This window comes from Xiphophorus couchianus, chromosome 9 (assembly GCF_001444195.1).
Source record: "Xiphophorus couchianus chromosome 9, X_couchianus-1.0, whole genome shotgun sequence".
Lineage (NCBI taxonomy): Eukaryota > Metazoa > Chordata > Actinopteri > Cyprinodontiformes > Poeciliidae > Xiphophorus > Xiphophorus couchianus.
Genome location: NC_040236.1, coordinates 8837393 through 8851246, shown reverse-complemented (window position 1 = coordinate 8851246; position 13854 = coordinate 8837393).

Below are 13854 nucleotides of genomic sequence, written 5' to 3'. Positions count from 1 at the left end.
AGGAAACAAAATAAAGATATGGGGAAAAAAGTGATGGGAAAAGTGCCAAAAGATGTGCAGAACAGCAGAGATTTTTTAAAATGGTTTAGCATTGTAAAGCTTTTTTTTTTTTACAGAGGAGGATATTTGTAATGAGATAGAACTGTGAAAATTAGAAATTTGGGATGCTCCGGGGCTAGCCACGCGTTAGCATAATTAAGCACTACCAGAATCCCAAGGGTGGGTTGTAGCAGACAAAGGGAATTACATTCAGTTGGGCACAAACTAACAGCCCCTCACTCGCATACAGATGCATCATTGTCATTGTTCTCCTCTCGCAGGTGGAGGGTTGGCATTTAACCAGTCAGCACTGCCCCGCTGAGCTCCCAGCAGATTTACAGTTCATCAGAGGGTCATATCTCTCTTACTCCTCTTCTCTGTTCATTCATTACACTGTTCATAATAACAGTTTCTGTCAATCTGAGGTAGAACACTGCCCCCTAGAGGAGCCCACCTGCCACTTAAGAGAAACCCCCAGTCAGTTCTGCGAGTCTTTCAGCTAATTTTGATCCAATAACCGCTCTGTGAACCCAGAGTCATTCATAGTTCACAGAATGTGAGTTAACAGCTAAGCTTCTTTGTATTCTCACATAATAAAGCTTAGAAATGCCTGATACTCTTAATGATTTCAGAGTGTTTGCTTGTTGGCTCCAAGCGTTTAGCAATGATGATGATGTCAACGGACATCGTTTACACGCTTCCTGCTGATGGTTTGAACAAAATTATGTACACCTCAGAGAAGCAAGTGGCCACTCTGAATAATTTGACTGTTGTAGACTTTTATAATTTATTCACATTTTGACTTTCGGATTTCTGAATTCAAAAGAAGTATCTTTGGTTTTAGATGTAACAGAGTCTAAAGAGACAAAACAGAGTCTAAATTTTAAAAAGCCTTTTAGCTACAAAAGGATGATAGTAATATTACCATTAATATTATACCATATATATATATATATATATATATATATATATATATATACAGTATATATATATTTCTATACAGTATATATATATTTATATTTATATGTATATAAAAAATATGTATATATATGTATTTTATTTTTCAAATAACTTTAGCCTTATTGTGTTTTTTACAGTTAAATCAAGTTTTAAATCATTATTTTATAATAATATAAAATAATACAACTTTATAGTATTCTAATAAGGTAAAAAAAACATGGAAAACTGCAAGACAGTTTGGGTCGCCCTCTGAAAAACACATAAAAGAAGGAACTGATGTTGATTTCAAATCTTTATTGGGGCTGCTGTGTTTCTGTAATTTGTACCTTGTATAACACTATGAAGTTCACTAATTCAATCTCATCTCGGCTACAACCAAAAGTCAGGTGCAATTTCATCACTTCTGATTAATTTGTTTTTCCTGATGTGTTGTTAGTTGATATTTCTAGTTATTTTTTTGTTTTTCTTCCAGGATGCATTTTTCTTTTTTTTTAGCAAAACAAAAATAAAATTTAGCATTCCAAAATAACATTTAAGAATTAAAAATAAAAATGTATAACTGCAATTAATTTTTTTATAATTAACACAAAAATATATACAGTCAGATTTCACAGAAATTAACAGTGGTTTCTTTTACAATATTGTAAAAATAAATCGTTCATTATTGTTCTTTCTCTGCTGAGGCACAGCAAGAATACAACGTGGCCTGTTTGTCAGAGTTTATCATTGTTTTCTAACTCCTGACGTACACACATGACCACGAGCAACATGAACTTGATGAAGGGGAACGGAGGGTTGTGGGGGCGGCGCAGATGTTGATGAGCGTGCTTGGTACTCACAAAGACATACGATGCAGTCGAAAGGCACTGAGCTATTTACAGATAGACAGGGAAAAATGGGCCACTGCCTCCCGGCAACCTCTGCGGCAGCATTTTCACATAACAACTGGTCAGCTTTCATGTACGTTCTTATCTTAATGAGGTCCAATCCTTTGTTTACCCTACAGTGGAATTTCCCAAATAGGACTTTTTTTAATTGCCCCCACAATCCCCTACCCCCAGGTTTCTATTGTAATGGTGCTTGTGCAGCATCAAACCAAAACAAGCCACCTTCTTCCACTGAACATCTGAGACATGACACATTAGTCTTAAAGTTGAAATAGGACTAGAAATCTCATTGGCAATATATTTTATTTTCTGTAAGTGCTAATCAAAGAAGTGATTGTGGATATTCCCTATAGCTTTACCGCTCAGCTATCTTTGTTAAGAATAATTACAATGATGTAGAACCCCATTAGGCCATCTCTCTTTCTTGTGATGTTTTGCATGTGGACAACTTACTCAGATGTTATGTCTGTAAGTGATCTGGGCTTGTTGAAGTCAGAGACAACTGAGTTTAAAATCAAGAACCCAATGAACAGGGTTCAGAATCGAAAAGGTCAGGAAAAGGTTATGGATGCTCTGCTGACTTTAGAGCATGTTGGATGGCCCTAGGACTTCCTTGGTAGGCACATACAGATGCATATCTCAGTATAGTCGTGCAATACAGACATAGCAAACCTTATCTTGCTACGTGGTTTAAGCCACCAATTCTACCTTGACCCTGTTGTCCACTGATCCGAGTCATTTCTTTGTCTTTGGTATAAATGCTGGCGGCCTTTCCCAAAGAGAGGTCAAACATGTAAAGTTAAAAATGAAAGGGTGAAGAGTTCATTCCTTGAGTGTGTATCCTTCTGGTCTGTGTTAACATTAACACTTAGTGAAGTTCTTGGCAGCGCTACACAAAACAGCAAGATGAGACCTCTTTCAAGCATGGTCAGTGAGGCAATGCTTATATCTTCATGGAACAAGAGGTTTGAATGCACATGCAGGTGTGTCAGGATCTAACTGCCCTTTTCATGGACAAAACTCTCAGGGTGGAGCCACTTGGTGGTATAGGTGGTAAACTCAAGTTTTGAAAACTTATCACAGAAATAATATATTAAAATATGAAACAAAATGTTAACAGTGAAGCACTACTTGAGTTTTGAATTTTTTTTAATTAAAACACTATTGTATAAAAGGCAGCATACAGTCCTTGGTAAGGTAAGACTCTGAAATCTTATATGATATTATTGAAATGTGCATTGTAATAATAACATCTATGCTCTCACAAATTTAAAGGACAGGTTTAGCAAAATTCTGAACAGAAAAATGCTTTTAAAAATTATGAGAACTAATTAGACAGTGTTTTATAATTTTATTTAATTATTTTTTGCTAATTAAAATAATAACTTTGATTTACTCTGTGTTAATAATATGTGGCCACAGGCATTTAGATCATCAAAATGTTAATCTACCATTTTTTTATTTGTGAATTTTAATATTTTTTATTAATTTCATAACAAGACAATGACATAAAATGGATGTAATTTTTGATTTACCTACATATTTTTTAAGAAAGCCCAGAAAAATTATACTTTAATTATGCTACCATAGATTAAATAATATTTGTTATAAAAAACATAAAAATGTATTTTGACATATTTTCTCTTTTTTTTAATGTATTCAGATAATGTTAATACTGACACTACTGAATTAGTTATTTGGCCTTTTTAAATTATTTCTATGATAAATAATTAAAATATATCTATGTATTAAATATATTACAAGGATATTTAAAAGAATGTTACATGTACCAAAGTTACATATGCATTATTTACATTTTGTTTTAAAAATATAATCTTTTATTATATTTTAAGAAAAAAAAGTCTACTAGAATACCTTATTTTGTCATTTAAATAATTTTGTTTTGGAGACTGAGTACTGTATTTAAGTTTCTCATCAGTTTCCTGTGCTTTATAGACTGAAAAAGACCTAAAAGCTTCTCTACCAGCATCAATTCAGTCTGTCCTTGGGGACAGATAACCAGAGAAACTCCTGGGGCCATAAAAAGTTGTTTCAACCAAGGATTTTAACGACATAATATCCCTGTAATCTACCTACAGGCCTAAAAGGACCCAGTAAATGTCTACCTACAAAGTGAGGACATGGGGATACACGAGAATCGCAGGCAAAACCAAGACTCAATGCTTAACAGTGTGTGATTATCATAACAGGAACCTGCAGATTGGAACGCAGATAATGTAAGATTAACCACACTCCATTAAATAGGAAAGCAAATAGACGCACTTTGATAAATGAAAACCAGACTTGGTAGTGCATATCAAGTGTACATACAATGCACTACAAACATTTTAATTAGATCAATATGGCACTATAAATAACTGTACATTGCTGTTTGTTAGCATATATGCATTAAGTGTTGTAGTGTTTAGCTAATGGGTGAAACTAATGCTACTTCACAGGTAAAATTAAATATTTCTTATTAAAAAATATGTACATTTAAAAAGGCATGACAGTAACAAATCAACCTGATATTTAGGCTTTAATGTTTCAAGCTATTGAAAGACAAATTGTTTGCTTGGTTGCTTTGAGATTTGCTTCTTTACATAAACTCGTCTTGATTTGGTTCTGAAAACGAGCCTCCCACGTTATTTTATTGATGTCAAGGAAATTTTGAATGAAAAACATTTATAGTTATAGAAATGCAAAGAAGCTGGTAAAAAGAACCTTGTTATATGTATGTTTTATGTTTATCAATGCTGGGTCTGTAAAAGCTACAGTTTCTGGACAATTATTGGCGTTGCAGGTAAAAATGCATAAAAAGCCATTGAATAAATAAATCTTTTATTCCACCAGTACAATATCAAACTAAAAATTATTTTTAAAAATAAACATTTATTTTGAGTACATTTACTTGTCTAAGAAAAAAAAAACTCACGTTAAAAAATTAAAAGTGTAAGTAATAATAAAATTATTTAAATGAGCATGAGGTTTGTAACCAGAAATAAAGAGATTATTTAAGATCTTAGAGTCTTAAAAAAATGATTGGCACTACATCCATCCATCTATTCATCCATCCGTTTTTACACCAGCATTTTCTAGCAGGGTTGAAGCTGGTCCCTATCTCTAACGGTCATTGGGAGAGAGGTAGGATATGCACCCAGAACATGCCCCATGAATTAAATGTTAGGTTTTTATACTCATATAAGATGCCTTGAATGACTAGAAATTTTTAAGTAATGCTCCATGTTTTCATGAAACAAATGCCTATTCCTTGAGGTCCGTCTTCAAAATGGAAAAGACGAGAGAACAGCATCAACATGACTGATCAAATAGTCAAGAGAACATAATTACTCGCCTTTCCTTGCACGTTTCACATTTTTGTGCACATCTTTATTTGGGGGGAGTGGGTTTTGGGGGTGACTTTTAGGCATGGTACACAGCAGTAGTACAAAATAATTTAAAAAATAAATAAACTGTTAATGCTAAATTATTATGGACTAAGTTCAGGCAACTTAAACAGAACGGTAAAGTTGTTTTTAGACTTTCAAATTTGTTGCTTTATTTCATCACATATTAATGTATTCAAGCATAGAAATAGATTCTTTCAAGCATAAAATACATTACGAGTGTAGGTAAAAACATGGTTAGAAACTTCAGCAAAGAGGCAGAAGATTTGGATGAGTAAGGACAATCCTCACAGAGATGCAGTGCATGAGTCACTGATAAGGGCCAAACAGTGGAATAGGACTTGTGAAAAACAAAAGCAAAACACAATCTCCACTAGAGCAGCAGTGCTGCATTTGGAAAGTAAACAAGAACTCAAAAGATAAAAACACCAAAATGAGAATGCACGAGGAAAATTACTCACTCTCGCCTAATCCCTTCTTGTTTGTGTTTCTGACTATTGCAATAAGTTCCAGAGACAACAATTAATTTAAAACTGGGGGGAAAAAAACAAATATAAGTTATAGAGCATAAAACTATAATTAAAGACTGAGTTAAAAAGACAGTGGAATTGAAATGACCAGAAATTATGGATGAATTGGTATGAGGTTGCCCATGGTTATTATTTTCCTTTAATTCCTCTTTATTTAAAAGGAAAAGGCCTCAGAGGTGGATTGATACAGTGTGTAAATGTGGAAAACTCCATGACTGCCATATTTTTCATTAGATGAGACTTTAGACTATTAGTGAATTCAGAATCTACCTTAAACTGATTGTACCTTAATAAGTCAAACATATCACATACAGATCCAACAGCAAAACAACGTCACGGAGACAGTGCAAAGCAAGAAAAAGTCGCAGGTGAAAGCTGTGAATGGGCATCTGGTAAAAAAGTTGGAGAAAGGGAGAAGAGTAAAAAGGCAAGAAGAACCAGGGAGTCCCAAAGCTGGGTCAGAAGTTCAGAGGTAGAGTTTGTCACCTGCTCATATTGGCACACCATCCCCCTCGTGAGCATCATGACCAAAGTTTAAACCCCACTGCCCCCAATTCGGTCTCCCTTTTACCCCGCTCTAATTGGATTTAATGAGCAATTTAACAACATAACTTGCTCAGCGAAACCAAACAGCTACTGTCCTTAATTGCAGGTCACTCCCTTCATAATGCAAGTCGGCTCCAGGATCCTCCTTCCTCGCAGAGCAAGTCCAGCTTAGTTGTGCTGACTCCTGCCAAACACATTCCCTCTCTACTCCTTCACCTGGCTGTCTCTTTCTGTTAAGGTCCTGCACCTCCTGCAAACGGCATGCTCAGTCGCTCTGTCCAAAATGTTCTCCAGCAACAAAGGCTGTCGTATTTGGTAAACAATAAGCTTGAGAGTTTGTTGTTGTTTTCGGGGTGTGAATCACACCTGCAGGTCGGGAGGAGTCTGACCTCTTCTCTCTTTAGCACATTTCTGCTTGCTCTGTGTCTTGAACAGTAAGGTCCAATATTCAGATCCTTCTAAATATAAACTAAAGATTTGAGGTGTTTGTACCTTTGCATTATTTTATCACCACATATTAATGTATTCCAGCATAGAAACATTTTGTGAAATGTTCTGCTTTTCTACATGAGAACCGCGCAGAACTTTAAAGCTGCTTTTAGAAACTTGTTTTTAAGTTTGAGTTCATCTCTGGTTTTATATAAACTTTCTAAAGATTTTTCTGAATTTAACACATTGCTTTCTTTCTTTGAATATATCGTATTTTTATTGAATTCATTGTTTATGTAGATTTAATTCCTTCTTTAGATTTCTCCCTTTGTGGGTTTATTGTTCCACAAAGTATTCACTGCAGATTAGTCTTATTAAAAAATCTCAGCTATGTAGCCATTTTAAAAATATATTTGTCTTCTTGTTTATGAAAATCAGTACGTTGTAACACAATAGAGTAGAATATTAATAAAAAGTTTATTTCAGTAAGTTAATTTCACAAAATTATTATATACAATAATTATGGACAGACTGATACCTTTATTTCTGTTAATAATTATGATTTCTCACTTGAAGCCAATCAAAACACAGCATTTGATTTTTAAGAAAATATAAAAAAAATAGCAAGGTGGGCTTAATGAAACAAATGATTAATACCTGCTTAAAGGTATTTCTTCAAAGGGTACTTTTAATCTGACAAACACGCCTTATCAAAGTACATTCCACTTTAGTGAGAAGTACCTGTAATACTATATAAGTATCAATATGATGAAAAAAAAAATTGCAATTAAATGAAGGGCTGGTGCATTTTAAGGAAGGCCATACTGGCCTCCAAATAATTAAAAAATAAGCTTCTCAACTAATAGACCGCTTAGTTTTAGATTTAAAGAATAAAAAGTAAAAGCTAGGGGTTATGATTTATTATTATTAATTCATTTAGGCTTTTCTTGTCTAACGTTTGTTCTAAAAAAAATCCAATTGACAAGAAAAATTTACTATTTCCATTGTCTATCATTGCTTTAGTCCAAAAATAAGTTGTATACCAAAGTAAAGCCCACCTCATTAGCTAAATAGATAAATTTATACTCACAGGTTGTGGACCATTTAAGGTATATTTTTAATCTTTCTTACTGTCTAAAAATAAGATTTAAATGGAAGACCTATCCAATTCATATTATCTTTTGAGAACTGGAACAATTAGTGCTCAAACCAAGATGAAGCGTGTATTTTAAGCAAGTGGATGAATGGAGAAAAGCGATGTTTTGAATTATTTGGTGTGCAAGTCTCCTTAGTCACAGATTAATCCAGGCATTCTGTACATTTGCTGTGTACATAATTTTCTCTAGTGAGACAGATAATTTAAATATTTCTACTTGATATTTAAATTAAGTCACACACATAGAAATAACCTGTTTCAGATATATTATAAGCTAATTTTTTCCAGAGGCTATGGAGCTCTAAGAAGCAAAAATGTAATAGGATGTGCTGCACAACAGTGACTAAACAGGAAATGTTGCATCAGGTCAATCCTCATATTTAATACCCTAATGTGTTGCAAATGAGTCTCCCTGAGTAAGAGATCATTTCATGAACTGATGCCTTGTTAAAGTCAAAACAAAAAGTATTTTTGACTTGGGGAGAAAAAAATGGTGAAAAGTGATTAGTCCGTGAATTTATGCTTCTTCTCCCGTGCCTAATTCCATTTTGTTTTTATCTCCTCTTATTTTTTTTCCCTCCCTGCTTCAAATTCTCATCCCCCTCCTCTTCCCAGGTTTGCCCGATTTCCACTCGGTTCAGCAGCAGGGCACTGGGTCATGGCACTGACTTGATTTTCACACTGCTCCCTCAACAGAGCGCCACATCAAGTTAATCAGGGTTAACAATTGCAGCAGGGGCTTGCTGAGCAGGGCTCCCATCGGCTTAGCGTGGCCTGACTCGGGCGATGCAGATGGGCTGGTAATCTCCCTTCTAGGCGCACAGGGGACGCATGAGGCCAGTGGAAGCTGGTTCATAGCACTTTGTGAAGGCAACCAGTAGTCTGAATGCAATCGGAACAACGGGAAATACTCAGACTTTATTATTGCCTTAAACTATGAGACAGAATTCACACAGATTTTAAAATTGTATTTTTTTTAAGACTAAAATTGTCTTTGTATGGGATATTTTATAACATTCTGGCATTTAAGTATAATATACTGACCTTTAATTACTTCAATATGAATCTGGTCTCATCCAGAAAATAACAGGGAGTGTTAAAGGGACATTTTAGTGCTATTTGAGTCTTAGGACGAAAATAAATCTTGGTTTAAAAATGTATAACTCTTAGAGAAGTAATAAGGACTTAAGTATCCTGCATTCAATTTTGACTCTTGAGAACACAAATTTCAATCACTGGCATCTATCTCCTGTTTGTAAAAACACATTAATAAAATGTTTTAGTTTGCTATTTTAACCAGACCTCAATTAAGAAACAAACGTCTATTTCAATCCGAGTTTAAAGCTGTAAAGAGCCCAATCTACAGGACAGGTATAAATTGTGGTTTTACGTCGCACTTCATAGAAAATGAACAATTTTATTATAAATTGCTGCATTTCTAAACCATCATTAGATTTTTATCGTTTAGCAAATAAAAGAAACAGGACTATTCTTATCCAAACCTGGAAAAGCATAAAAGCAAATTCCATAATACTTTTGCAGAGTACATAGGAATCCTGGTTATTACAGAGAAAATGATCTGAATATGAGAAGATAAAACTTTTAACAACTAAATATCAAGGGATGTTAAAGAAATAATATATCAACTTATGCTTATGTTCCAGAAATATTATTCTAAGAAACTTGAGCTGGTAAAAAAAAACAAAAAACTCAAAACCTCTTTCAATCAATCCTTTACACTGAAACCTTAACACCTACTGTAAGTCATACATATTAGATATGGTGTACTTTTTTTCTTCTACACCCACTTGCAAATGAGTTTCATAGAAATATTAATTAATGATGCCAGATTTTACTATGCAAATCAAACAGGGAATGTTGAAACCTGGAGAAAAGATTAAATCACATGTGTGACACAAAAAGAAGAGGAGATAAACTTAGAACCAGCTCCAAAACTCTGAAATGGGATAGGACGCAAATATTCAAAATCTCCCCTTCTTTGCAAGTGGCTCCTCTTTAATCACCCACACAGTTCATAATATCACAGGTCAAAAAGTTCACAGAATTACAAAAGCCAAGTGTTTTAAGTGACAATTTTAAAAAAAAGGTAGCCAGAAGTGTTGCTCCAGTGAGGAGAACAGTTGAAGTTTGACACATTTTAGAAAATAAAAAACCCTTGTGGAGCATAACCCTGTGTACAAGCAGAGCAGACTCATTTATTCAGTCAGCAGAGGTATTACACAACCATGAATCCCCAATAAACCAATGATGAAGAAAAACTCTTCCCGTCATGTTGCCCAGGGTGACAGATGGGGTTCATTTTTTCGTCCTCTTACTAGTTCACTCTTTTACATAAACCAAACACAGTAAGCATTTTGATGTGACCTTTTAAAAAGAAAAAACTGGGTCATGGTATAACTAAAGCATGAGCTTGACTTGTATTGTCCTTCTGCTGCAGTGGATCCTTTTATGTCTGTGTTGCCACAACTGCAGCACTCTGCTTCGTCCATTTTTTTCCATAACCGTCTTGCTTTTAAAATGTCGCACCTTCCAAGAGACACATGTATTATTAAACAGGATTTCAAGTGCTACCACTGTGGGACTTTCACACGCTGGTGTTGGTGCCATCATTTTGATTTGACCACGTGAGGGACGGTCTGTGCGAAAACATTAGGAATCCCCAGTACCAGAGCAAAAACTAAATATTTTATGCCCATGGTGGCAATTCAAATATTTTTAGAGGAGATTGTTTCTAAGATTCTTCACTGTATAGAAGTTACTTCAAAAGCATCACTGCCCCTATCAGGCTTTTTCTTACCAATATCAATTTCCAGTTTTGTTTGAGGTCTGACTTGCAGACTCTCCTATTTTAGAGACAAATATTAGAGACATTAATTAATTTAATTAAATTGTATGCATTTATCCATCAAATCTGATGTCCCCAACCTTTATCAAGTTTTCATTCAATGAAAAAAGTGCATCATGTCACATGAATGATGTAGTGTCATTTACTTTATCTTTTTAAATAGTTTGGCAAATTTGATTTTTGTTTAATCTGTTACATTATTAAAATTAGGCAATTTCAATTAATTTCTTAGCACCTTTTTGGATTTAATCATAAACAATGCAATTTTAAGTTATATTTTTATAGGTAAAGCATATTTTCCTAGGTCAGGCTCCTAGATTTTGAATGTTTTTACATTTGTTAAATCTGTCAGTGGTGTTTCGTCATTCTTGTTCTGTCATTTTACATTATGCTCTCTGCACCTTTTAATTGCCCCATGGAGACCAATAAAGTGATTAAACTAAACTTAATTACTATTGAGAATACATTTTCTCCCTTCTACATTTGACACTTATTCCCAACTAATAACTCTTTAATAATTTTTATTATATTAGTTTGGCATTTTTTGTATTAATCTTGGTGACTGGATTCTTGTTTTTGGTTAAAGTTTTTGGCAAAGCAATGATTTTTACCGTTTACCTTTAGTGAATAGAGTAATACATTTCCGTTTTTATTTAAGTGTTTAAGCCTGAGCACGTCTGTCTGCATTTACTTTGAGGTAACTAGAATTACTTTAAGAATATTGTATGATGTGCCAAGTTGTTCAGAAACTAGTTTTCATCTTCAAAGAGCCATGAAACTGCCAATACCTAGATTGTATTGTTCTTAAGAAACCTAGCAACTATATATATTTTTAAATGGCTTCCCTGAAGTGATCCCCTCACACAAAATTTTTATGTATATGCATCTCATTTCTGATTCTGTGATAAAATAATGAATAAATGGAAATGTGAATTTACAGTCTTGGGTGACTTGATTACTGTATCTCAGACGGATACTTTAGTCTCATGTATCTCACTGAACATAAAAACCAGGTGGCTTCAGATTGTTGTGTGCATGTATGATTAAATGTTAGTCAAAAGTAATTTTGCTCAATATCTGAAACAAAAAAAACATTTTGAATAAAAAGACATCCAATTTGGGGCAAGCATTTTTGTAATGCGATCATTTTAATTCCCTTAGCTGGCTTGCTGCTTGGTCATACAGATTTTTTCTTTTTTCTCGGATGGAAATGTTCTTTAAAATTAATTTAATAAAAGCTTTTAGGTCATGTCAGATTTTGTTGGCATCCACAAAAAAAAAAAAAACTACTTGTACAAAGTAAGCCTTAATGCTTCAAAGAAATTCCAGTCTTGGGCACCCTCTCCAGACTATGCCAACCCAGTTTCAGGAGATCAATCAGCATTTGAGCCTGGGGAGTTGAAAAAAAATAAATAAATAAAAATAACAAACACTGAAGTCCCACTAAACTCAGCAAGCCCTCGCTGCCCTGTCTACTCGAGGTAAAACAGAGTTCACCAAAAGTTCACGCGTCCATCATCATAGTGGAATTTGGTACCATAGGATTGTGATTGGAGAGGAAAGAGGAGGAGCCTGCTTGCCAAATTTACCCAGAAAAACTGTTATGACACATGACGTGTTCTGCACTTTCAAGCCTGATATGGGGGGTCAATCGTCGGTCAGAGTGTTGCTCCAGGCCAACTGTGTTTTGGGATTCTGTTGTGTGATGAGCACAGGGTCTTAGTTAAGTTTTTTTTTTTTTTTAAAAAGGAAAACCCTAAAATATCTCTGTTACTGGCCCTGTGTCGTAACATCTCTGCACTTGCCCCGCCCAACGTGGAAACAGGTTCAACCAGAGTTCACAGTGACGAGCTACGCCTCTTTGCCACCATGGACACAATGTTTTATCATAAGCACAGCACACTTTATCCTATTTTTTGATAGCGACGTCACAGCGACCCCTGATGGGTCCAAACCCACAGTCTTCAAAGCTTCCAACATCCTCTATAAGGTACACTTCTCCTATAAGCTTGTGGTCCATTTATGCTTAAAGAAAATTAATTTCTTCATTGGTGAACTTTTTTTTTTCTCTATAATTTTATAACATTTTTGCCTCCTTAATTATATTGGTGTTGAGTCATTGTGCATCAAGGTGCAATGCCCCTACAAGCAATTCACAAGAAATTACCAATATTTGAGCTTTAATGGCTCTTTAAAAAAAATTAATAAAATTAATTAATAATAATAGAAATATTACTTAAACATTGAGGACTTTTTAATTTTGAAAAAAATAAAATAAAATGGATAGAAACTGAAAATCAATTCTATTGAAATTATTCATTTTTGGGATATTTAGGAAAACTATTAATTGTTTCATTGCATCAATATTCTTTTTTTATTTCCAAAATCTATTTTAAGAAAAGCAAAAATAGATAATGGGGTTTTGCAAGTCATAATTTTAGGTTTGTGAAATAGTAAAACCATTGATCCCTTTTACCATGTATTGTTTAGTTTATTCCATTTATTTAAAATTTTTATTAAAATAAATGTATACATGAATAGGTCACATTTTAAAATTCTAATGGTCAAATTGTACTTTTTTTATTGCTGGACAATATAAAAACAAAAAAAATTAACGTTAACTGGAAATGCAAGCACATTCTGGGCAACCTCAAGTAACCAAATAATGGCAACTAAAATTACTTTTTCTCTAAACAATTTTAAAAATTAACACTTTAAGGTCACTTCAGTTCAACACCAGTCATAATTTTAACAGGTTTTTAAAAATGTGTGGTCCATACACTACAAGTGGTATAATAAGGTTATTTTGTTTTAAAAATAATTTTCTAGAAATTAACTCAGGAATTCTGTCAGACATATTTTTAGTAAAGCATTTTTTTCTTCTTCGATGTGATCTGTAATCAATTAAAAAAAATTATAAAATATAAAATCTCTAAATATAAAAGACATAAAAATAAAACTAATATACAGTTATTTACCCAGGAAAACACTGTTCTTGGATAAATAATTAAAAAGAGGATGGAATAGACACTTT